Source organism: Desmodus rotundus, chromosome 7 (genome assembly GCF_022682495.2).
Source record: "Desmodus rotundus isolate HL8 chromosome 7, HLdesRot8A.1, whole genome shotgun sequence".
Lineage (NCBI taxonomy): Eukaryota > Metazoa > Chordata > Mammalia > Chiroptera > Phyllostomidae > Desmodus > Desmodus rotundus.
Genome location: NC_071393.1, coordinates 89,532,561 through 89,560,098, shown reverse-complemented (window position 1 = coordinate 89,560,098; position 27,538 = coordinate 89,532,561). Strand labels below are relative to the sequence as shown.

Here is a 27,538-nt window from a genome sequence, read left to right as displayed (position 1 = left end):
GTGCTGCCTTTATCCTATACTAAGTTTACATCTCTAATAGGTTTCTGGCCCCTTCTAATTCCATCGATGGTGTTAGAATGATTACTCTAGTTTTGGAATGTTTCTGTATGTGTTTGGGCAAGACCTCCCTAGTTATATTCCTTTTAAAATGAGTTCTTGGCAACTCATATTCCTTTACTCTTTCAGATAGAATTTAGGGTCGATGTCAAAGTTCCAGAACAGAATTCCTTTATTCAAACCCTAGATTGCAGTTGGGTAGACTCTACAGAGCCATTTGAGAAGGCAAGTATTTTTGTAGCTGATTCTTCTCATCCACCATTTCCATCAGCTCTTCCTTTTAGGAGCTTCAAGATAATTAATTACGCTTTTCCTTATACAGTTCTTTCACATTTTTTAATTACCGTATTTTTCAGACTATAGGACGCACCCCCCAAATTTGGGAGGGAAATGGGGGTGCATCTTATAGTCCGAATGTAGCTTACCTGGCTTGACTGGGGGGGCGGGGGCGACGGCGACGGTGGAGCAGGGTCACCGCTGCAGGAAGTCTATGGTCCAGTATGTCTTATAGTCCGAAAAATATGGTAAGTTTATTACTGACATTTTATAACTTCTATTCCTGGTCCGAATGGGATCTTTTGTATAACATTTTTTGGAAAATATTTTTATACCTTTTCCTTATAACTTAATTTAATAGATATCATGTTGTAAGCCACAGAATTTAAATAAGAATCTCATTTATCTGACTATGAAGGGATTGTAGCAGTCTGGTTCACTCCATTTTTATGTTTATTTTTTTTTTAGAAGAACTAATCTTTTTATGTTAATTTTATTGATTGTTTTTGGAGAGTGAGGAAGGAAGAGAGAGGAACATCGATTTGTTGTCCCGCTTACTCATGCATTCATTGGTTGATTCTTGTATTGTGCCCCATGGGGGATCAAACCTGCAACCTTGGCATAGTGGGACAGTGCCCTAGCCAACTGAGCTACCCGGCCAGGGCCTGGTTCACCCCAAATTGTTTCTTCATTAATAGAGTGGCTTGGACCATTGGGCCATCATTCCGAGGACGCATGGCGGCTGTATGGCCCACGGGTGTAGAAGGGGCAGAACTTGGACTGAATGGATTGGTAGCAGGACACACACATCCTGTGCTTCCAAATAGTGGCCAGACGTTCAGTGATGTCCCTCCTCTTCCTAAAGGTCAGGAAAGCACAGTTAAAAGCTTAAAGAGGAGAGAAGTGTTTTGTTTTGCAGAATGGAAGATTTGGACGTGGGAGCCAGGCTTTTGCTTAGAGTCTCTGTAGGAAAAAAGAATGATCCCAGGAATGAAATAAGAACTACTTACATAAGTGCTTTTCAAACTATAAAGTGATACTTAAATGTATTAGGAAGAACTAACTCCATGTGTTTTAGCTACAGCTGAGAGACTTGCAGACAATAAAAGTGTTATTGCTGGATACCCCAGGATTCTTGTCATGGCTTTAAAGGAAGTTTTATGTGAAAGCAGAAGAAATAGTAAGGTTACTTTTTCGTCCAGATGCATGTCTAAACCACGAATAACACATAGAAAGCCTTGGGGATTCTGGTAATTGGTGCATGTGCTATTTGTTCTTACCTCCACAAGCTAAGTACACCTCCATTTCCAGGTGACGACGTGGGAGAATAACGCCCCATTATTAATATTAATTAATAATGTCCCATTCCTGGTACCTCTCTCTTTGCATTTCCCTGTCTTTCCTCAGTCATTTTGTATCACTGGAAATATAAAAAGTAGTTAATCAATCCTATTTTAAGATAAAAGCGAAAGTTAAAGATCAATGCTTAGTCAATCCAGTTCTAACTACTAGTGAGTCAAGAGTTTCATGTACGAGGAATAAGTATCCTGTATACCCATGAAATTGAATTATTTTTTACCTTCATATTTTCACATTATATTCTGCTGCTACAAAAGAAGCAGATGTGAGATTTTTTTTTTTTTTTGAATGGTGGTTTTCTTTTTAAAGAAAAGGTTAGGCCCTGACCAGTGTGGCTCAGTTGGTTGCGTGTCTTCCCATAAGGTGAAAGGTTACCTTTTCGATTCCAGGTCAGGGCACAGGCCTGTGTTGGGGGGTTGGCCTGTGCCAGAGGGAACAGACTGATGTTTCCCTTCCTCTCTCTCTGAGAATAAATAAATAAGATCTGTAAAAAAAAAAAAAAGAAAAGAAAGAAATGGTTAGGAAGTCATTAGGAAAACAATGTATGTGCTACATTAAAATCTGTTTCCATTACTGGGAGGGGTAAGGGGAGGAGAAATGACAATTAGAGGCTTCCTAAAATAGAAACAACCAGGAATTCCTGGAACTGACATTTTATTTAGGATCTTTGGTTTTATACTCATGTATATTTCTTTACTGTGGTTCTATACTCACGTGAATGTAGATGTTGAAATGGTTTTACTGCTGAGTTCTGCAACACTCTTAAGAGATACACAGTTCTTTCTAATAAACAATTCCAGAGCAGAGAAACAAATTTTGAATTTTTCCTATGAGGTTAATAAACCTCAGATAAAAATACTGGATAAGGATGGCACAAGAAAACTAGAGACTAATTTCACTGATTAACATAAATGTCGTCTTATTTGAGACTTTTTGAGGTGGAAAAGACTTTGGAGACATCCAGACCATACCTGCCACATTTTAGGTGAGGAAGGCTGCTTCTTGATCCGCGAATTCGGAACGGTGTCCCCTCCAGAAGCCGTGGGGATTGACAGTGCGTGTGTAAGCGCCTGTGCCCACCTTGCGCTCTGTGTGATCATCTCCCACAATCTCATAGCCACCCACTGAAGGAGGTCTGCTGTCTCCATTTTGCAGAAGAGAAAGCTGTGGCTGAGAGAGGATACATAACTAGTGTGTGCTGAGAGTCAAACTTAGTTCTGTTTACTGTTTGCTTTATTATTCTGCTTTTCTTTTTCAACATTCTGCCCTTTGCTTAGGTTTTTTTTCAAATCCAAATACTGACGTTTTGGTCAGTCAGCCCGTCCACATACATCTCCCAGATTGCTTCAGGGAAAGCGTTTCCAGTGGGCGAAATGCACTTACCACCAGAGTCTTCGAAGCGCCCCTCTCTGTGGCCCAGGTCGCTCTTGTGTCCACTTGATTAACCAAGCCTCTTTTTTCTCGATGTCCTTCTTTCTTCATGAGCAGTGAGGTTTTAGAAATTTCTCTTTTCTAAATAAGTTACTTGAAATTATTTTGCAAGCTTATGGTCATAGTTCTTTTATATAAAAACAGACACGTTGATTAAAGAAAGGGACATGCCAGATTGGGTTCTTGGTCTTTTAGTATCCACTGATTCCTCTAGCTTGGCTGCTTGTATTTATTGGATCGAAATATTATGTTCTTTTATGACTTTTCTGAAGTACTTCTTGATTTCATTCCCAAATAAAAATCAAATATTATTGTTTTAATTTTAACTTAAAATATCCAGGTAAATTAGAAGAATAAATCGTAAAAGGGAAAACCACCTCAGAGGAAGCAATGACGTGCATTGCAGTATCTGATGCTGTCACCACAGGGAAGGGGACAGGGCTGCAGTCCCAGAGAACTCCCCCCGTTGCGCCTCTGCCCATGTTGGCAATTTACCTCCTTCCTGCAGTAGTCCACAGAAATCGATCTAGAGATTGTAACAAGAACATAGCATTTGGGGGAATTAGACCCTCATTGAAACAAGGATTTATGTGAAAGCTTTGCTTGCCTTAATTTAAATGTCAGGGTAGATTTTTAAAAGTCTTATCTGAGAGGTCCTGATGAGTTAAGTATGAAGGCAGGGGAAAGCCTTCCTTTTTTATTTATTTTGGTTTTTTAAAAGATTTTATTTGTTTATTTTTAGGGAGAGGGGAAGGGAGGAAGAAAGAGGAAAGAAACATTGATATGCTAGAGATACATCGATCAGTTGCCTCTCACACGCCCCTAACTGGGGACGTGGCCCACAACCCAGGCATGTGCCCTGAACGAGAATCAAACCTGTGACCTTTTGGTTCACAGGCCAGCACTCAGTTCACTGAGCCACACCAGCCAAGGCCTTGTTTAAACCTTAAACTTTGTCCTGTCTGCCTACCCCTGTATTTCCACCTTGTACCTGGGGTTTTTGTGCTCACCTCTGCCTATCATTAGCGCTGACTCTAGAACTCTCCTCATTCTGAAGAATACAATTGCTCCTTTTTCCTTTGGAGAAAGATACTTTGCAAGTCCAAGTACATTTATTCCCACTCAGCTAATGGAAGTTCTATACATTGAATCCAATATGCATATTTTTGTCTTGGTTGCTACAGACTCAAATTGCAACTTTCTTTGGTTGAGAATATTTCGAAAAAGAAACTGATAGTTGGCTATAGGGGAAGAAAAGAGGAACATAGATGAATCAAGATAAGGAACACCTGGGAAGGGAGCCTGACGTTCCAAGAACTGCCCTTCTGAGTTTGTTGGGAGCGGCTTTGGCCTGGACAAAGTGGTCAGCAGAAGACTGGACAGCTCTGGGGGTGTCAGGGGAGTGGACTTGAGAAATACCAACTCCGCATGCAGAAAAGGTCTTGCCAAAGATGTTCCACCTGAAGTAACCAGGTTCCCTAATATCTGGGGCTCCACTTGGGAAACCAGGTCAGTTGAACATTTGGTTAGAGAACCAGGCACAGGGAAACAGATGTGTCTTATTACACATTATACTCTACATTGAAGCACAGTTAATTCAAAACCACTCATTGGACCCACTGCAGAGGAAACCCAGAAGGATTTCAGTCTAGCAAGAGGTGGTAAAATGCTCATTGAGAGTTTACTACCCATCATTGCCAATTCAAGATGTATAACATGTCATTGGCGTCTTTATAGGGTGCTGTCCTCAACATTTAAGAGTGTATTTAAAAATGCCGATGCCGGTTTTGCAGTTTCACTCCTGGCTCAGTCCTCTTGCCCAGTTTATCTGGTAGCATCCTACATTTGTAGCCACAGCAGTTTGTGGGAACCTGCCCCTCCTGCCAGTGGGACATTGCAGAGGGCTGAAACTCCCCTATTGCCTTTCCCCGGTCAGCAGGCACCAGCTCTAACACTCCTGAGATCCTACAGACGTGGCCCTGGGTGGCCACTGAGTCCACGTGGGGAGTGGAGTTGGCTCAGTGTTGTATGGAGCCAGCCTAGGGGGAGCTGTTCTGAAACCACAGAGGAAACAATTTTCTGTTTCCCACTTCGTAACTCAGCAGACAGTTTGCCTTCATGGATTCATGATATAGTTCTCTCCCTAACCAACAGGTTGAACAATAAAATTTGCTTGGCACAGATCTGGGAATCAGGAATGCGCTATGTCCTGAGTGAAATATTTCAGCTCTTCCCCGAAGCAAAAGGAAAGTTTTAACACTGACCTAGCCTACGTGGCGATTATAAAAAAAGTTCCTCTTAATGAAAATAGAAATTCAGATGTAAATAGAAGAGGCTACCAAACTCCAAAGCCATCTATTACATTTTTTTCCCAAACATAATTCCATTTGCTTTGCCTTGCAATGCGATTGTTACGACAGGGCCACTTTTGTTACCCCCGGTAGCTGGATCTGCAGGTACCACAAGGCTGTCTTCCTTCAGAAGGATTTAGTTTGATTAATTGACGCTCTTGGGTGACATTTCCCAGCTGAGTAGGAGGAAAATACTAGCTAAATTTAACCACATTAACCACATCATGGATGGGGGAGCATGGGGAGTGTGTAAGTGATTTATTTGCCTTATCACTTACGTGAAGATGTTTCCAGCCTTAGGTTTTACCTTGTCCTATAGGAATGTTCTGAGCAGGATATTTTAGTCTATGGTAGTTTCAATGTTCTTTTAAATCTCATACTGCAGACTGAAGCTCTGTTTTCTGCCAAATATGAAATAGAGCAGAATTAAAGCATGTGCTTTACATTATAAAAATTATATCTGATGGATGTTCATGTTTAGAAAAATGATAATCGAGCTCACCATTTGCTGCTGCGGATCACATGACCTCTTTGCCAAAGTTGATTTCATCATAATTGCTTGCCTTTATGGGTTTTATTTTCATATCTGCAGTAAATGCAGTTTGGTTATACTTGAAAATTATTCAGTGGAAGTTTGTAGTATGGAGCCTGGTCTGAGCCCTGGCTCTGGTCGTTTTAGAGCCGTCCCCTCGGTTTTCACATCTGTAATGGAAGTGTTCACAGTATTCGTAATAATAACCCCCCTCCTGCAGTTGTGATAAGGATCAAACCAAATAAAGTTCCTGGGAGTGTACTGTAAACTGTGAGTAATTTAATAACTCTCAGGAAGTATTACATAAGCATAGATCTGCCTTAAAACTAGGGGATTTTTAGGGGTAGGCCGTACCAGAGAATTTTCCAGATGATCCAGTGTGTGTCCAAAATTCAGGTCCTATTAAAATCACATTGTAAAAATAAAAAGACATTTGTCATGACATTCTGAGATCTAGACTTGAAGGAACATAAACACTGAACCATTTTTTTTTAATCCAGGAAAAAGCTTCAAGGTTTTCTTTTGTGTTGGGTTTACTGCGTGTAGTGGTGGAGAGGAGCAGCAAATAGACGTCAGTGCAGGACCGGCCCTTCTGAGTGAGCAGAGGCCTGGCGGCCCACGCGACCAGGAGGTTGTCTTCGACGAGGGCACCAGAGGGTGTGTGCAGACAGTGCTGCAGGAACCCTGGCCTTTCTCACGTAGGTCGAGGCACGCCCAGTTTCAAATGAGGTGATGGAGGTTCTCTCCCACTATCCTCAAGGGGAGTCTTTTGAATTTATTAGTTCTTTTTCCCATCGCGTCTGCCAAAGTTTATCGATAAATACGCAGGCTTCGTAACAGTGGCTATTCTCTGGGGCAAGAAGTGTCTATATGCTTTAAGTGCAAGTCCTTCCTAGCCTCCAAGTAGGTAGGAAAAACAGGTGCTGGACTTCAGCAAGATCTGGGAGTGAGCGGGCCAGCTCCCTCCCACTTTTCCAGCCCTGAGCATCATGTGGCATGTGCACGGGACAACTGGAAAGCAGCCCTTGACGCAGAACCAAGTGGCCTTTTTTGCTATTCATATTCAGCACAGATCTGTTGATGCAAAAAACATGCTGTCCTGATGTGGCCACTGAATGAATCATCACTCGCTCCTTTCAGAATCCCTCAAATCTTGTATTCTGACGGTATTTGGTGGATCACATTTCATGCTACCGAAGCCTGTGCTTGCCAGTGAAGTGTCTGAGTGTGGTTTCAAGTAATTTTAACAAACTCTTTGATGATAGTCCACCTTTCAGTACATACCAAGACTGGTATATATACCCACCACGTTGTGCCAAATCGTGCTTTTCTTTTTAATTTTAACATCAAATTTCAACTTTGTTTAACGGTAACAGGATAAGACCGTGAGCTATGCAAGGAATGAGTGAAGATTATCCTGAGTTGGCCTGTGTCCCACGTGAATGCCCCCGTTTTTCTCTTTCATAGTTGGACCCACTGTGACGTGAACATCCTTTATGATAGTTTTTGATCGTGTTACATTTTTCTTACAAAAGATATTAAAGACTTAAATCTTTATACTAATACATTTGATGAAACTTTCTCAGCAATAGGCACAGCAAGGAGGGGTTGTGGATGTGGTTTTTGCAAATAAGCTTTTGTCTGCTGAGTAATTTCCTTTCAGGTTTCTGATCGGTCCACCCGCAGACATTTGTGCCAATCTGACGAGGAAGTAATACTAAAATAATATTAAATGTAAATTGTAATTGAAAAAATTTTCAAATGTAAAAACAAGATTTAGTTACTTATTGAACATTTAACTCTGAATGTTTTAACTCTAAGTGTTTTGGTGACCAGAGATGACTGACTATGTAAAATTGGGTAAACAACTAACCAATTGTCCTAGTACTATTTATTGGCTAATCTTTTCTTTTTCTACTATAATATAATGCTGCCTTTATAAATCATTACATTTTTACTGATATTGGAGGCTATTTGGGAACCAGTTTTTCCACATCTTTATGTTCTTGCATTAGTAATATTAGTAATAAACTGTTCTAAACTTAATCAATCAATCATGCGAATCGTCAATATTAAAGAGCTGGCGAGTCTCTCTAGGACTCCCTGCGGTTCTTGACTCTCAGCCTGAACCACAAGCCCTGGCAGTGTGACAAGAAGGGGCTGCTGCCCCCAGCTGATTTCTGTGTCAGCATCGTGTGGAGACCTAACAGGCTTGGAAGAATATTTGGGTGAAGTTGGTGGCAATTTTATTGCTACTCTCTGACTCTGCTTTGGGCCTGTAGCAGCTTCTGCCACTTTGTCACCAATGGGGGAAAATGCCACTACTGTACTGGAAAAAGATGGCATGTGGTAGTGTTTTCTCATATTCATCTGAGAAATTGTCTAAAATGGCCATATTTTAAGAGCAAAGCACTTTGTTAATGTTGATGAGCTCCGAGACACCGATTACTTCCTCTGATTTTAAATTACCGTATCCGTCCTAAGAATGATCGGGATGAATGAACAGAGGCAGGCAGTGGGGGTGTGTGGAAGTCCCCGTGGCATCAGCTTCCGTTTGGTCTCACAGTCCCACGGGCCTGAAGGGTCTGTCTCCTTCACGACATTTTCTCCAGGGCTTAGAGCTGTCCATGGCGTAGAGTAGGAGCTCAGTTTGCCGAAGTAATTCATTAATTAAGTGAATGAAAAATCCAGTAGGAAAGGAGATCCTGAGAACAGCTGCAAAAATAAGCAATTCCCACGATCTGTTGCACTGTGTGGAGGTTGTCTGGTTGGCTGGTGGGTTTCGGAAGGCCGAGAATGTAGGTGAAGTCCCAGCAGACTCCAGTCTTCATACGGTGGCTGTCTGTTTATGATGTGACGGGTGGAAGGAAGGTGGCTTTTTTCCATCCCAGCACTGCAGCTCCCCTGTCGGTGGCGTCACCATCACCCGCTTGCTGCCCCCTCTGCTACTCCGAGATACTCGGTACTGGCGGACATTTAGATTCTTTCCTCCTTCTGCTAAACGTTCCCGCTGGTGTTCCCGATGAAGCAGGATTGCAGATTCATACGGAATATGCTTAGACACTTGGAGAGGACCCCATAATTGGCTTCCAGAAAAGTTTTGCCTGTTTACATGTTCACCAACAGTGTGAATGAGTGGAGTTACGAAAAGAAGGTAGGGGATAATTCCAAGTAACTGCAAGCTAACTGCCTGTAAGTTCACAAACATTTTGAGGACAAGAGATTCTTTATATTCCTTTTGTATCCACCACCACACCGTTAACTAATGAATATGATTGACCTCTTCAGCCAGGAAGTCTCTACCTTTTCTGCTCTTCCCCATTCCCAGGGCATATATCCAGGGGGTTTTCAGAGGATGAAAAAGTAGCTCTTCCCTATGAGGATGTGTTGGACACATGGACATGCAAAACATATTTATTGAACTCACTCTTGTGGGTTAGCTTTCAACTATACACATTATTTGAATAAAGGGGGAAAAGGAAGAAAAACCAGGTGTTGAAAAGTAAACAGGAAGAGAGAGTAGATCTAGAAGGAAGTGAGGAATCAGTTTGTTCAGAGGAAGAAGGAAGCACCAGTGGGAAATCGGCCTAGTGGGTGTGGTGGCAGCTGGGCGGCGGCGGCAAGTCTCACAGTGTGTGAGAAGGTTGGCAAGTGGCTGGACTGTTTTCGAAAGTAGGTAGCGACGAAGCTGGGCGATTAAAGCAGAACCTTGAAAAGCAAGATGTGGAACTGGAATGTATGCTTTCAGAATTTAAAAGGAATGTGACATTTCTTAGTAGACTGTATTTAAATTGCGTTCACTAAGCAACCACCACTTAGTGAGATTACTATGTATAGCCAATCCAGGTAAGACCACCGAGTCTTTTCGGAAAGGAAAAAATTGGGGACTCATGTCTCTGCCTAGCTCAGCTCCTTTTATACGGGGTACAGTTGGGGGCAGGGGAGGAGGGAATACTGTTAGGTTTGTCTACATAATAGGAAACATTTGATTAAAAAACTAGGGGCCAGTCTTGCCGATCTAATTGGCTGCATCCAGTAAAAGCCAACAAAGCCAATTCCTCAAGTCTCTTCTGTTCAGTAGTAACATAAAGACACGACCTAAGTGACGGGGAAATTTAGTTTATGTGGCTTTAGTATTAGACGGGTCAGTGACAGTGCTGGGAATATTAACTAGAAATACCTCTGTCTAGGCTGCTGTGGTTGCTCAGGTTAATTTATATTCGAATGAGGATGAATCTCACCACCAAGTAATGGGCGTCCTGGATCACTGTGTTCACTAATTCCGGTCTAAGTGTGAGTTGTGATCTGGATATATTAGCTTTACATTGACTGTTTAGAAGGTAAATGTGTAAGAGCCATACACAAGCCAAGAACTCATTTCCATTAAGTCGGTTGCATCCTTGGACGTTGTAACCCTGTCGTGCCCTTTGCGTCCCAAGAGAAGCAGCAGCAATCAGAAGAAGACTTTGAATTCTTGACCCTCGACTTGGAGCAGGTGATTTAACCTCTCTGAAAACACAGATCCTAATCTTTAAGATGGAAATAATGTTTACTTCCAGGCACAGGGTTGTTTGAGGCCTGAGAATGGGACAGGAGGTAACGTGCTGCAAAACTGTAGGGTACTTTTTGCTTTCAAATTAATTTGTGCTCATATGTCAAGTTTTATCCAGGGCCTAGATTCTATGCTCAGAATAAGAGCTCTTGGGCTTCACTGTACTTGAATTAGCCCTTGTATCCTTACTTTAAAATTAGTCGTTCTTTTTCCTTTCTTCTCCTTTGAACATCACCCCTGTCCTTCGGTAATGAAACAGAGCTGCAAGTGGTGAAGAATCAAACTGTGAACCTCCAGAGCTGTAAAGCCAGAGCTAGCTACAGGTAAAGGGAAAAGCAGTCTGATTAAAATACCTCGTCAGGTTGAAAATGTCCAACAGGTATAGCTCCAACAGGCTTAGTTACGTTTCTTCAAGAGATGTGCCACTGACTGTTAAAGTAAGTACATTTCAAACTGTGTAAGATAATGAGGCTTGATAATTTGGGACTCAAATTTCTTTTAGCTCATTGGTTTTTGGGGTAGAGGAGTGATACGTATATATAATTTCCCATTGAGAAACAGTATGGGGATGATGTGGACAACCAGCTTGACTGCAGTTCATAGAAGAGGAAGTCTGTCCTGTCTTTTCTTGCCATTTGTACATATTGTTTCACCCCCTCCATCTTATCCTAAAACGTGAGGCAGTTACTGGGTTCTAAAACATTCCTCTTGTGACATGGTGCTGACCCCTGATTCCACGTAGTGTTCTCCCCTTAGTTCAAGGATATGCTTCTTTTAATTGTAGACTAGAGTTTGGAAAGAAAGGTAGTTGTGCTTAAAAGGCTCGCCATGTCTCATGACACTCTGGCCTCTCCACGGTATCGTGAGCACAGGCGTGGACTGCGCAAGGCTGCTGCCACAGCTTGGGGGATTTTCCTCAGTTGTTGGCCTACATCAGGTCAACAAACTTCTATAAAGGTCCATCTGGTAAATATTTTAGTGGACCATATGGTCTCAGTAAAACTCCTCAAGTCTGCCATTGTGGTGTGAAATCTGCCATAGGCAATATGTAAAGAATGAGCATGGCAGTTTAATAAAACTTTATTTACAAAAACAAACAGTGGGCCAGACTTGGCCCTTAGGCGATAGGTTGCTGACCCCTGTTTTACATCATTCCCATGAACACAGGACAGGTGCACTTCCATTAAATGGAATGCATTTAATTAATTTAGGATGTTACTTTGTAAATACCCAAAAGTTGAATCCAAAATAGATTTGTAAATGTTTGCTTAGAAATATACTTACCAAAGACTGTGTTATCAGTCCTTACATGCTATACCAGATTGAATTATAAGGCCTGGCAACAGACTTTGTGAATATTTACTTTTCTCGAGTACTTAATCTTTCTAAAAACACTCAAGTATTTACTTTTCTGTACACTTAGTCTGCCATTTTTCCCATTGCAGTGTCATTTTAAATGAATGCCAATGACTTCATTTAAAATACCAGTGTCATCCCATAAACCTGAAGGTCTCAGGTTTGATTCCCTGTCGGGGCATATACCTAGGTTGCAGGTTAGGTCCCAGTTGAGGCATGTACAAGAGGCAACCAATCGATGATCGATGTTTCTCTCTGGTATTAATGTTTCTCTCCCTTTCTCTCTCCCTCCCTTCTTCTTTCTCTAGAATTAGTCAGCATGTCCTCAGGTGAGGATAAAAAATAATAATAATAAAGTAAAATAAAATGAAATGAAATGATCCACTCCTACAGCTGGGAACTCCGTAAGAGGGAGAGCAGGGAGGGACTGGGAGAGGCGAGGTTACCTTCAATGGTCCTTGAAATCCACATCAGATGCCTTGAGAAGCCATTGCTGCTGGATTTGTAAGTTCTTCTATTACAGCACTTTGATTCTCAACGTTAAAAAAATTCTCCTTCAACCATTTCAAGCCATGTGGAATATCTATTACTGCTTAGGAATTTACTGTGGTTTTTCATTGATCGCAGCCCCAGACTCTGGAATATGTATTAATTTATCTGGGCAGAGAGTGTAGGAGTCCACATGCAGAATAAAGTGAACTTTATGCTGAAGCTGAATATTGAAGCTGGGAATGATTAATTCTCAAAAAACGAACCATCAGCCTTAATAAATATTGAATTCTAAGAAGGTTATTTCGCAGTTTGCTTTTTCAAGTACTGAGGTAATCTGACTTCCCATTTAGAAGAGGTCCCCCCCCTCCACAAACAATATTTGTTTAGAGTCATTGGTAAATTATTAATCTGTGTTCCAGTGTTTCATGTTTGAAATACCATCTCACGCTGTGCTCAGCAGAGGGTTCTGGGAAGTGGGAATGACTGTGGTTTGCTCTTTTAAAGACCTTAAGAGAGAATCAAAAAGCTGTAGTTACACAGGAAGTAGGCCTGCCCACTGCCTGACAGCTGGCAGTTTCCACACGCAGTCATATGATGCCATGAACTTGGAAGGAACACTAAACTGTGGGAAAGTTTGGGTGGGCTTCTCCCCCCTCTGATTTGTGGAGGCCCTAGAATGTCCTTTAAAGCGTTCCTGCAGTTCTTTTGAACAGATGTCAAAATCTCTTTTGGTTTGGAGCTACCCCAAATGTTTATATTCTGAGTCTTTGGTTCATTTTCCTCTAATAATGTACTTTTAGGGTCACTGCTGAGGTGCCTAATGCACTGGACTCTGGTCATAAGATTCTAGAGAGCTCTGGCCCTGGCCCCACACCACTTTCTAGCTGTGACACATTGGGTAAATCATTTAACCTCCCTGATTGCCCCATCCCCTCACTGAATGAAGGTTATAACAGTGTGTACGTCATAATGTTGCTTGAGGATTAAAAGGAATAACTCATGGGACCTGGCGTGGGGTTTCCTCCACGAGAATGTCAGCTCCGTGGGGAGGCTGTGCCTCTAGCAGTGCCTGGCACACAGAAGGAGCCCAATCAATATTCGTCAAAGAAATTCATATTAAAACCCTGTAAATGTTAGTTATTACTGTCACTAGTAAGAATATTGTCACACTTACTATTACCTATGTTACTCTTAGCTCCAGTTCCAGTTTCAGTCCCTGTCCTCGCCTTCTGCCGCTGACAGTGATCTTTGGGAAGCAGCCATGGTATCACCAGAATGGTGGGTTACAGCCCTGTCTGCCTGGATTAGCCCATGTGCAAAGTTGCGTACTCTCTCTGAGCTGGTTCATCATCTGTACACTGGGGTAATGGTGCCCTGTCGCAGAGCGGAAGTGGGCCCTAGGTCTTAGTCTTCCAGAGGATATATAGATGAAAATACCTCTGGTAGCGACTCCCTTTCTCCCCTCTTGGATTTTCACTTGTCCTGGAGCCCACTGCAGATTGCCCAGGGTGTGTGGGCCCGGGGAGGTCCTCTCCCTGGGGAACCGCCATGTTGAGAAGGTTTGTTGTAAGTGGCCAGATTTCCTCTCCACATTGATCAAACAGCTGTGTTTTGATAAGGCTTATCTCTGAACAGCGAGAATTGTGTATGTCCTTTAAGTTTCCATGATTTGTCTTCATAAAGTACTATTGACACTATTCCTTCATGTCAGAGGAATTGGAGAGAGATCAAAAACAACAGCAGCATGTCGGGGGGTTCATAGAGGTTGTAAAATTAGCTCTCTAACCCCCACCCTCATTTTGTCCCTAACGTCCCTTTGGTTCAGTGTCTGGCCAGTTGCCAGCCCACTTCATGTCGGTTCCTATTCCGAGCTTACAAAGCCTTGCTGGTTTGAGTTTGGGAATGGATCGAGTTCTCTTTCCTCCTGTAGAGTCACTTCCAGTCCACACTCTCTGGGAGGTGGCACAGGTCCAAGGAGAAGCCATTTGCCCAGTGCAAGAAAATGCACTGGTCTGCTCCCACTCTTGTCCTTGAGCAAAGGCCAAATTGCACAAGGCTTTTTACTGCCCAGTTAATGCCCAGGAATAAACTTTCTCTCACTCTCTCTGTGGATACATCTGTCACCTGGCCCTGGGACTGCTGGGTACAGCACAATGGAATCAGGAACTGTCACCACCATAGACACTCCTGCTGGTATCAGCCCCACCATCACCTCAGTCCCACCACTCAGCTCCATCTCCTTCAGAAGTAGGAACCTCTGTGAGGCGTTGCCTTCTCTGTCTCCCTTCAGCAAGGGGTGAGCTTCTGCACTCCTGCCCAGTGTCTTCTCTGTAGGACAGCTCCCACAGTACTGGGAAGGGGGAACAGGGTGTCCATGTAGCCCACTAACGGGGCATCTCAGCCCTGCCCAGGATGTGTCTGGAAATTGCAACCCAACCTAACCTTTCCTTGACTTCACTCTTTCCCTCACGCACCACATCCTGGCCATGAGCACGCCTTGCATTTCTACCCATAAGGATACATAGAATCTGACAGCTTGACAGCACTCCATAGTGGCCACCCTAAGCCAGTGACCACCGTTTCTCACCTCGAATGGTATATATTATATGTTCCTATTTGGTCTCTCTGCCTCCGCACTTGCCCTCCTATATTCTCCGCACAGTGGTCGTGTTTTTAAAGTAAGTAAGGAAGTAAAAATGTTTATATAATCCTTACTGTGTGCCAGCAGATAAAGTAGTATCGAGGACTAGATTTTCTGAAAATACAAAATGGTGTAGGTATGTGGAAGGTAAGCTGCTGGAGCTTGGCAGTATTCCCCGCCAAGTGAGGACCAGATTGGAGACTCCTGTGTGGCTGTGTGCTCAGTGAAATAGGCAAGTAGGGAAATACCTTTCCCCGAAAAGGGTGACGGTGTCATCGGCATGTTCCTCTTTTGCTGAGGCCCCACCCAGGTTCCAGTTCCTAGAGGTGCGTGTAGTCGATTGCCTTGATCTTGGTGGCTTAGGACCTTCGTACTGTCCCGTGAAGGGGTCCCTGATGTGCAGTTTCACAAAATCTTCTTACATACATGGGTGGGATCGCGGTCACTCAGCCAATAGGTGGTGAATTCTGAACTGAATGCTTTTGAGTCATTTTCCAGTGTCCAGTGTCTTCCATATTTTGGAAGGGAGGAATTCATGTATTGATTACATCATCTTTAATTAAAGCATAGATATAACATACATAAGTAGCCATGTATATTTTCAGACAAAAGAAAAAGAAAGGTCAATAAGCAAAACCAGAATGATAAAATAATAAAGTCATAAATCCACTGTGTTGGAGTGATTTAGATGCAAAGGAATATTTTAAAAACCAACAGATACCATTTGTTGATGGGCCATTGAAAAGCATGTGATTTTAAGTTGGAAGATGGGTGGGTTCAGACTGACCACTCAGCTAATCTACTGTGCAGTTTTCCAGAGGAAGTGAAAATTATTTGTGTATTAAGAAATATATAGCCATCTGGGTTTCCCCCCATGTAAGCAAGCACCTGGTAATAAAAAATGTACCTCATGGAAGAGGAAGCAGACCTTGAAGTCTAATTAGAGTTGGGTCTTCAAGAATTAAAAACCATGAGGAATGTGTGGTGACTTTCCTTCTCTTACTACTTTTGTGCTGTGAGAAGATTTTTGATGCCTTCACTTTCTGAATCACTGGACAGCCCTGGTCATAGGTCACGGAGGTCAGAGCTGGGAGGGGTTGGGGAGACCAATCCATGTCTCCCATTTGTCAGGTGAGAAGAATCAAGACCAGGTATCGAGAGTCTGAAGACTTGCCTAAGCTGACACAGGGTCACTACAGATGTTGCGAAAATAAATACTTGCTTCTACACTCAGCAGCTTTTGCCCAGCCGAGGTCAGCTTAACAAGGAAATACTGGTTTAATTTTAACTCATTTAATTAACTTTTTAAAAATGAGGATGAAGAGGGAAATTCATAGCATTACAGGCCTACCTCAGTAAATAAGAAAAAAAAACCTCAAATAAATAATCTAACTGTATACTTAAAAGAACTGAAAAACAAAAACAAAGGCCAAAGTCAGTAGAAGGAAGGAAATAATAAATATTAGAGTAGAAATAAATGTAATAGAGTATAAAGAGCAATACAAAAGATCAATGAAACTGAGATCTGTATCTCTGAAAATATAAACAAGATTTACAAACTTTTAACCAGACTTATCAAGAAAAAAAAGAGAAAGGACCCAAATAAATACAATCAAAACTGAAAAAGGAGAAGTAACAACTGATGACAAAGAAATACAAAGGATTGTAAGAAAATACTATGAACAACTATATGCTGACAAATTGGACAATTTGGAAGAAATAGAGAAATTCCTAGAAAAATACAATCTTCCATAACTGAATCAGGACGAATCAGAGAATCTGAATAGATAGATTGCAATTAGTGAAATTGAAGCAATAATAAAAAAACTGCCAAAAAATAAAAGTCCTGGACCAGATAGCTTCACAGGTGAATTTACCAAACATTCAAAGAAGAATCAACACCTATGCTTCTCAAATGATTCCAAAAAATTTAAAAAGAGGGAAGACTCCCAAGCTCATTTTACAAGGCCAGCACTATCTTAATTCTAAAGCCAGATAAAGATGCTACAAAGAAAAAATATTATAGGCTGATATCCTTGATGAACATGGACGCTAAAATCCTCAACCAAATATTAGCAGACCAGATCCAGCAATACATTAAAAGATCACACAACATAATCAAGTGGGATTTATTTTGGGGATGCAATGTTGGTATCTTATCTGCATATCAATAAACATGATACATCACATAAATAAAATGAAAGATAAAACCACAAGATCATAGCAATAGATGCAGAAAAAGCATTTGATAAAACTCAACCCATGTTTATGATAAAAACTCAGCAAAATGGGAATAGAGGGAACACACCTTAATGTAATAAAGACCACATATGACAAGCCCACAGTGAACATCGAGCGTCTGTCTCACCACTCCTAATGAACATAGTCCTGGAAGTCCTAACCATAGCAATCAGACAAGAAGAAGAAATAAAAGGCATCCAAATTGGAAAGGAGGAAATAAAACTGTCATTCTTTGCAGATAACTTGATTTTGTACATATAAAATCCTAAAGACTCTACCAAAAAGCTACTAGAAGTAACAAATGAATTTGGCAAAGTAGTAGTATACAAAATTAATACCCAGAAATCAGTGGTATTTCTATACACCAACATGAAATATTAGAAAAGAGAAACCAAGAAAACAATCCCATTAACTATTGCAACAACAAAATAAGGTACCTAAAAATAGGGATAAATTTAACCAAGGAGGGAAAAGACCTGTATTTAGAAAACTATAGGGCATTGAAGAAGGAAATTGAGGGAGGTACAAATTAGTGGAAACATATACCATGTTCATGGATTGGAAGAATCAACATCATTAAAATGTCTATACAAAGCAATCTATAGAGTCAATGGAATTCCTATTAACATACCAAAGACATACTTCACAGATCTAGAACAAATACTCCAGAAGTTTATATGGGACCAAAAAAGACCTCAGATAGTCTCTGCAATCTTGAGAAAGAAGAACAAAGTTGGAAGTATCACAATACCTGATATCAAACTATATTACAAGGCTATTGAATCAAAACAACTTGGTCCTGGCATATAGGTAGTTGAAACAGAACAGAGAGCCCAGAAATAAACCCACACCTATATGATCAATTAATATTTGCCAAGGGAGGCAAGAACATACAATGGAGTAAAGACTGTCTCTTCAATAAATGGTGTTGGGAAAATTGGACAGATGCGTGCAAAAAAATAAATGAAAGTAGCCACCAAATTACACCATATACAATAATAAACTCAAAATGGATAAATGACTTAAATGTGAGTTGTGAAACCATCCAAATTCTAGAAGAAACATAGGCAGTAAAATCGGAGACATCTCTCAGAGCAATATTTTTGCTGATATGTCTCCTAGGGCAATGGAAAAACAAGTAAATAAATGGGACACACAACAAAAGAAACCTTTAACAAAATGAAAAGGGAACCTACTGTATGGGCCGATATTAGCCAGTGGTACATCTGATAAGTGGTTAATCTCCAAAATATGTAAAGGATTTATGCAACTCAACACCAGGAAGACAAACAATCCAATTTAAAAATGGGCAAAGGACTTGAATAGGTAATTCTCCAAAAAGGACATACAGATGGCCAAAAGACATGAAAAAATGCTCAATGTCACTAATCATCACAGAGATCTAAACTAACTCAGTTGTGGGGCTGGAGAAGTCATAGTGGGCACATGGGAGGGTCTTTGTTGCTCCAAACTCAGAACACCAGAGCCTGGAAAGCTGTAGTGATAGTAGAAGGTCACAGCCCCCAGATGCTCACCTGGGGCAGACCCCAAGCCCACTGCTGTCCTTTCACCCGGAGGTCCCCTTCCCTTGAGCGTGGCAGGGCCCTGCAGCTCACACCAACACTGATGCGCTCGTCAACAAGCACACACAGCCATTCTCCATACCGTCCTTAATTCTGAAGTCTGAACTGAACTCTTATGTCGAAATTGTTTCGTTTTGTATCACGTTCAGAAATGACTATATTTCATCAAAACTAAGACTCCATTGGTTTATTTTCTTAAGATGCTGATGTTTACTTTTCATCAACCTTATTGCCATTTTCTGTTGCCATTGATTTTAGGAAGCACCGTTTTCTGTGTTCCTTTAGGAAAGAAACATGCTGTAACTAAATTAAGAAATGCCATCAATTGTAAGATATAGTTTGCTTTCAGATATGTAAAAATGCAAAAACAAAACAATATGCTTTCTTTTCCCCCAAGGTGCTTTCTAGAATCGATACAATCTGGGTCAGGACTTGATTACATTTCACTTTCCCTCTACAGAGCTACTTACATTTTTAAAATAGCCAGGTAAGCAGGACAGTTTCCATTCAGCCCCCCCCTGGCTCTTAGCTTCCTTCTTATCCCTGCTAGGTAAGCATTTTGAACTTGATAAACATTTGACTGTACTCTTAAATGCTAGATTGTTTAACCACGAAAGGTTTGGGCTTTCCTATTTAAAAATCCGGGGGTTTCTCTCTTCTTTTACTTTTCAAAACTAAGAAACAGCTTTTAAAGTTGAAATTGTCAAACAATTGTAGGTATAGATACAGCTTCATTTTGACAATTTCTTAAGTTATAAAGGTGACACAAAGGACACTTTGTGGAGTTTGGAAACATCATTCAGTCAGAAGAGTGACATGGAGAGGTGACCAGTGAAAGGAAGAGACAGGAAGGATCCTGGAGACAAAGATGAAACTATCTCAAGGTGCTTATCGTGCAGCTTGTCCTTGTCCAGAAATCTCCCTGCCGGTTTCTGACGTGTGCTTGAATATTTCCAGTGATTAGGAACTCATTGCCTCAGAAGGGAGCCGTTTATTTTTCAACCGCTAACCCTATTAGAAATGTCAGGGCAATTGTGTTGCTTTTAGGGTTGTTTTATTTTTTTTAACCTGTATAATCCATTTATTTTCTTTTGAAATTAGAATAAATACAGGTTACCACAGAAACTTCATGTTTGAGCTTAAATTTATTCTTTATGACATTTATCAATTGAGGTTGGTTTTGCTTCTCTAGAATCAACTAGCCACGCAAGTCTTTGTCAACCATTGTTTCCTGTCTCCTCTGAGACTCGGGAAATGTCCAGTGTCTATAGGACACGAAGTTAAACAGACCTGCAGTTTACTACCGTGTGAGCTTGGATAACTTACTCCTTTTCTTCATCTTTAAAATAGGGAAAATAAAGAGTTTTGTGAAAATTAAATTTGTTGATCTCATAGGGTTTTGTTAGAGTTAAATTAGTTGGTGCGTGTTAACGCCCCTTAAGTACAATGTCAGGCAAATAATAAGTGCTTAATAAATGTTAGTATTCTTAGTCACTGTTCTGCTAGGCTTCTTTTACTACTCTCTACCTCCCTAACTCAAGTAAAATAATAATGTCTTAATCCCCTTTAACTTCCTAATTTCTATGAATGGCACCATAACTGTTCCAGTCTCCTTATTTTAAAATCCTGATATTGTTTCTTTTTTCCTCCAACCTTTCCCCTGATTTCATTGTCCAATCAATTATCAAATTTTCCACCCACCCCTTCCTCTAATTCTCACGGCCACTCGTTTTGACAGTTATAAAAATCTGTACCTGGTTTTCTTGCCTCAGCATTTCTAGGACAGAATGGTGGGAAAATAGTCACTTTTTAAAAAAAATTTATTCACTTTTAGAGAGGGGAAGGGAGGAAGAAAGAGAGGGAGAGAAACATCGATTGGTTATCTCTCACAGGTCCGCAACTGGGGGCTGGGCCCACAACTCAGGCATGTCCCCTGACTGGGAATCGAACCAGCAACCTTTTGGTTCACAGGCCGGAGGCTGGCACTCAATCCTCTGAGCCACACCAGCCAGGACAGAAAAGCAGTGACTTTAATAGTAGCCTTATTTGGGTGCAAATTCTGATTCCACCACAAACAGGAGTAAGTGGCAAGTTATTGAACCATTTTAGGCTTAGTTTCAGTATTGGTAAATGGAGATCTATCTTTTTCGGAGTGATTGTTGGATAATGAAGTGGGATTATGAGGTTATGCCCGTAGAGATCCAGGCGCTCCTGAGGCACTCATTAAATGCCAGTTCCCGTCCCCCTTCCCGTCCTGTTCATTCTGTTTGGTGACTGCGTGAATTCCCGAAATCACTGTTCTATTTACGTGGTACCTTGTTTTAAAGTGCCCTGCAACTCCCCATTTCTTACTAAGGTGTGTCCCGTGTCTTCCAGCACACGTGTAATAAGGGACAAAGGTTCTAGAGCCAGGCTAGGTGTGGTTCCATGCTGACTCCATGACTTACCAATAACCATGGACAAGCTTTATAGCCTCTCTTCCTCAGTTTCCTCATTTGCAGAATGGTAGTGATAATAATAGTACCTACCTTATAGTGTTCTGCTTATCCCATGCGCTCCCCAAAGTCACACCAACTTTTTTCCCTGGCATTTCTGTCATTATTGTTCTTCAGAACTCCTAGGCTCCCAAAGAGTGAGAGAGTCTGTTCTCCCAAATCTGTTTCTCATTTCTTCCTCCCCTTCCTATACAGGGTTTGCTGCTTTGGTGAATAGGAACCCTTCTGCCTGTACCCAGGCTTCCCAAGCAGTGTGGGACTGGTGCCCAAACTCAGCACTGCCCTGCCTAAAGCAGACTGTGTGGTCCCTCTGAGCTGGGCATGCTGTATTTAGGGATATGAAACCCCTAAGTGGTCGTCTTGGTGCGCAGCTAGCTGTCTTTATGGAGGTCTCTATTGCTGTTCTCTCCCCAAGTTATTTCCTCTGCTAATTTACCTTGGTGATTGTGAGTTTAGAGTTTGCCCCTAAAAGTCTTGCTTCATGTTTCATGTCAAATTAAAGTCTCTCAGCCCCTTGTTCCAGCTTTCTTTGGGGAGGAAAGAGGGGCATGTCTTACCCTCCTTGACTTATCAAACTCTTGGAGTCTCATGTTGACCTGTCTCATTGCCTCATTGGACAGTAAGCTCTGTGAGGGCAGGTGGAGAACAATACCTGTCTTGTTCGTCTCTGTCTCCCAACTCATAGCAAAGTGTCTGGCACATACTAGGCACTCAGTAGAGATGTATTGGGTGGGTGGGTGGGTGGGTGGGTGGATGGAGCAACGTGGGAAAGTATAATGCCTATTTTGGCATTCCTAAAGTGCAAACACCAGATGTACTTTCTTCTCTGCCTAGGGAGGAAACCACTTGTTGCAAGAATACAGCTAATTCAATGCTTCAGAATACTCTTGGGGTACTGAGTTGTTGTTTTGGGGAGGCTTTGCTGTTGATAAAGCTGTGGGAAGTTAGTTATTAGCATTTATCAGTGATATCTAATAATGTCAACTTTTACAGGTCATTGGACAGAATTCAGATTTACTTCCCCAGTATAGTTTTGATTTTTAGTATGCATTGTTTGCTTTGCATATCTTCCTTATATAGCACAGTGCTTTCCTAGAAATAGGGAAAAAGAGTTGCCGGTGAACCCAGAAGACCTCACATAAATCCCCTGTGAAGTCTGCTGTGGAAAGCAAGGAAGCCAGTATCCCATTCCTACGTGATGAAATGGACTTCGTTATTGACAGACCGATTTATATTGGCAAAAAGTGATCAGAAATAAAGTAGGGAGGACAAATGTGGAAAAGCAGATGTGATCATTTGGTCTTAAGATCAGAATTCTTTCTGGATTTTATTCATTTCCATTTCCTTTTTTTTTTTTTTCTCTTCTCTCTATAATACTGCTGGAAAGAGAATGCTGCCCACAAATTTCTTTGGCAGACTTGGGTATAAGTTAATTAGCATTTTGGCCTCCAGTCTGGAGAGCAGACCCTGTTCTCTTTGTAATGGGTGCCATCAAGGAAGCTTTTCAAAGCAGAGGGAAAAAATGGCACCCACTCCACTGTCAAGGATTTTTATGAGGGTCAAGTAGCTTTGGCAAGAACGAAGGCCGGAATGACTTGGCTGCTGGAAAGAATGCCACAGCCCTTGTGACAGGTTAGATTTCCCATAAACCTGAATTCACTAAATTCTTCAGATGGTGAGAGACTGGTGCACTCTGGCCCAAGAATTTCTTGTACTGTATACTTGTGTGTGTGTGTGTGTGTGTGTGTGTGTGTGTGTGTGTGTGTGTGTAGGTTTGGTAGTTTGACAGCTGCCCTCTCCTCGCTCACTGCCCTGCTGTTCTTGCCCCCTCTCAGAATTATCGTGAGCCAAATCACCCTAGTGCTTGCTGGCCCCCACTGTGCATCAGCACACAAAATATTCTTTGGTGTCTGCAGAGTGTTCCAAAAATGTGTCTAAGTAACTGATGAGACATGGCTTATTTGTCCTAGGAAAGACTGATTTAATGTTCAAGTTCCAGGCTGTGTGAGTTTTTACGCCAAGCCTCAAACGAGTATTAACGTTGCTCTCGATCTTGATGTGCTGGTTTTGTTACGTTTATCAGCAGCAGCAGCAGCGGCACTGGAGCGGTATTTCCAAAGACAGCAGCCTCAAGGGGGTTAAGGTGATGTGTGAACTCACTCCATCTTCCTAACAGCCTGATGAAGTACTGATTATCACCCACGGTTTACAAATGAGGAAACTTAGGCACAGAGAGATTAATATTTAACTTGTCAAATATTTTTGGGGGCAGGTCAGGACTAGACCTATTCTAAGGTCCCTTCCAACCCCAGAGATCGAAGTTCTTATGTGGATGGAGAGAGCACTCACATGGGACCAAAGATGTAGAGAAGGGGAGAGGGGAGGGGCGAAGAGGGAGAGAGGTGTGGAGTAGTTAAGACCTTTTGGAGAATTGTATACTTGAAACCTATATAATTTTATTTACCAATGCCACCCCAATAGATTCAATAAAAATTAAAAAAATAAAAGTAAAGTTCAATCCAGTTGGAAAAAAAAGACCTTTGGGGGTGCGTGTAACACCCTGGGACACCACACAGCATCCAAGGCAGAGGAGGGAGGAGTTAGCTTCTGGAAGTTCAACTAAAGGAGACTTGGGTCTCTTCTCCAGATCACAGGCTGCAAACTAGCGACCCCAGGCTCCATGAGGTCTGGAGATGTATTTATTTGGCTCACACACTTAATAAAATTTGAGCCAGCATTTAAAAATCAGCAGATTTCACATGAAAATCCAGATTTTCACTCCTCTAGAAAAAGCAGACCTGGCCACACTGAGTCTTCACTTCCTATGGTAAAAATTGGCTGAAGCTACACAGTGGCTGCCCCCTTCTTCGTTCTCCCGCTCCTGGCGGCCCAGCTTCCCCAGTGCCTGAGTCACTCCTTTGTTACCTGCCTGACCCTGTGGGCACTGGCCTTGTAAAACCTCTTTGCTAGTGCAGGAATCCTCATTCTTGACTGGACACTTTGGGCCAGGTCATTCTTTGATGTCAGGGGTTGCCCTGTGTGTTGGAAGGTGGTTAGCAGCATCCCAGGTTTCTGCCCCGTGTATGCCAATAGTACCGTCTCCTCAGTATGACAACAAAAATGAATCTAGATTTGCCAGATGCCCCACCCAACCCGCACGGGAACCACAGGGAGAGCATAACGAGCCGAAATCACCAGCAACTCAGTCTCTATGCCTCTAGTGTACATTTCTGGGAATGAGAATCTCATTGGTCTGACTTGGGTCGGGGGTCTTCTCCTGTGGCTGGGTGGCATTGACCGTCATGACTGCCACCTCCTGTAGAGGTGGAAGCGGGACAGGAAACCCCATAGGTATCCCTCATAAGATATCAGAAGGAGGGATGCAAGAGATAGAATGTGACCACCAAAGACAGAGACAAGAATAGGTCTCAGTGGTATAATAATCTTAACTTTCCCAACGATGTTCTGTGTATCCATTTCCTCATTTTGTTCTCCCACCATTCTGTCAGATAGGTAAGGCACACACTTGCCTTTGTCGCTCAGTAGGTGAGGTAACTGGAGTACAGAGAAAAGTTGAAATTGCGGCCTGTGTGTACATAGCAACTAGGGAAAGGACTAGAACCCAGGCTTTCTGGAGCCTGCGCTGCCCCTCTGGCACCGGAGCCCTCTGTAACGCACCGCCCTGTATGCTCTGGGGAGACTGAGAAAAAAGCCAAGACAGCTGTCATCAGACTCGCCAGCCCTGACTGAAAACATGAACGACACCGTCACTCACGTTTGCAGAGCAGGTTTAGTTGGTGGGAGGCCACCCTGTCTAACTCCTCCTCGCCCGTCGGTCTGGGTGTAGCCCAGATATTATGGTCTGTCTCGGGTTTCGAAGGCACAGGAACAATTAAGTCATTCTCATAATTTCATGTGGCACAGAAAGTCCCAAGCCAAAAATACCATCCTTGGTTCCTACTTTTAGACTTTCAGGGAACTTCCCCCTGCCTCTCTCCCTACAATTCACTATGATTCCTTCTACTTTTCTCTTGAATGCATGGGCCAGACACGGAGTCCTAGTTTACTTAACGAGGAGCTGCAGACCCAACACAATTCAAAAGAAGCCTGACCTTCATTTGGCACTGGAATGGTGAAAGTAGGCAAAGTTGGAGGACCTCAAATACAGAAACGTAAATACAAAGAGTGTGCCTATCTTATCTCTGGCGTGTGGAAATTTCGAGAACTGGCCACCAAATGATTAGGAAAAAATGATGGGGTGACAAGGGAAGTGGTTGGGTCTACGCTCCTATTATTATTTCTGGGTCCTAACTAACCACAGTTCAGTCACTTTCTTTATCTTCAGTATATATAGAATTTCTTGTCCAGTAGGACTCTGATATCAGTCCTGTGTTGCTGCCTTAAATAATTAATTTTTCTAGCTTTTTCTCAGATGTATGTTAACAGTTATGTCCTGGCAGTCAGGTGGCTGATTTGGTCCATGTGCACACACACACACACACACACACACACACGTTGCTGGGCCGCCATCGAAGCTAAACCTAGAACTAAATGAAGTGAATTCTAATGAGAGGTGATTGAAAAGTTTCTTTTGTAGGAATAGATATTACTGGTATAAGCTTATTTAAAGCATATCTTCTTCCTAGAGCTGTCATTCTTGAAAAACCTGCATCAAAATCACCTGGACAATTTGTGAAACAGATCACGGGGCCCCACCCCCAATACCCACAGCACCTCCTTCAGTAGGTCTGGGGTGGAGCCAAGACTTGGCATTTGTGTTGCCCCCTGGAAAGGCCTCCTCTTCCTGTTGGTGAACTAAGTCTTTGGCGTCTCCAGGCCCAGCCTAACTAAGTTCCCATTCCTCCATGGACCCTTTCTGCTCCAGTTCAGGTTGCTTTCCTTCTCTGAACTCTTTGAATGTTTAAATGAAGCCCTAGTATTGAATTGGCTGCTTTGTATCACATGCACATGGCATGTTAGTCCTTTCCCCAACTAGACTGAATAAGTTGATGAGTGAACTTGACATACTTGCCATACTCTTCTGTGTCCTTGCACCCAGCACAGGGCCAAGCACATTGTAGATAACTCAATAATTCATTGCCTGATGAGAGTTCACAGAGAATTCAGAGGGGAAACAGAGTGCTGCATATACCACCAACGGATACACCCGCCAAATTATGCTTCTGCTATGATGAACCCCTGTGATTTTTGTGCCCAAAGCTACAGATCCTTCCGCCTGCGTCAGCATTGCCCAGACTTTGGTCTTCTAGAGAAGGGACGTCGTGGGCTTGCTCGGTACTGTGGGCACCCAGGCCCAGTCTCGTGGGTGCCATCACATGCCTGTTGCCTACTGTGAATTTGGATTGCTCGCTGGACGCCAGGGCAGTGTGGTGGCTGGAGGTCAGCAGGCGAGGAGGAAAGTGTAGAGGAGGGCGAAGGAAGGCAGCTAGGCTGGAAATGTAGATTGGGGCAGACTGAAGGCCTTACATGGCATATGAGGGATTTGGACTTTGTCCTACAGCAAATGGAGGGCTTTTAAGAGGGGGGGGATGAGTCTGTTTGTTCTTTAGAACCATAATTCTGGAGGCCACTGGCTTCTTATGGCGTAGGTATAAAACTAGTGAGGCAAACTTGTAGAGAAGTTTGATTTGAAGCCTTCTTTCTTTATGCTCAACTCTGTTTACCTTTCTTTAGATACTCTACTCATTTCCTAGGGCCGCCATAACAAATGACCAGAACCTCCATAGCTGAAAACAACCAGCGTATTCTCTCACAGTTCCGGAGGCTAGACTCCAGAATCAAGGTGTCTGTAGGGCCATGCTCCCTCTGAAGGATGGCAGAGAGCCTTCTCCTGCCCTTTCTTGGTTTCTGGGGTTGCCGGCGGTCCTTGGTTTGTAGACATGTCACTCCAGTGTCTGCCTCCATCATCACACGGCTTTCTCTCTGTGTGTCTGTCTCTGGCTCTTCTCCTTTTGGTATGAGGACATTGGACATGTTGGATGCAGGCCCACCTGAATGACCGCATCTTCACTTGATTCCATCTACAAAAGACCCGATTTCCAAATATGGTCAGATTTACAGGTAATGGGGGCGGTTAGCACTTCCACATACCTTCTTTTGGAGGGGGACGCAATTCAACCCATAACAGACACTTGCTTTGCAGCACCTGATT

At 42.4% G+C, this 27,538-nt stretch overlaps 1 protein-coding gene across 1 annotated transcript in view; it reads left to right on the top strand.

The window, feature by feature from the left end:
- Positions 1–27,538, top strand: part of MYO1E (myosin IE) — a 203,109-nt gene that overhangs the window by 23,816 nt on the left and 151,755 nt on the right. The gene's annotated exons all lie outside the window — the stretch shown is intronic.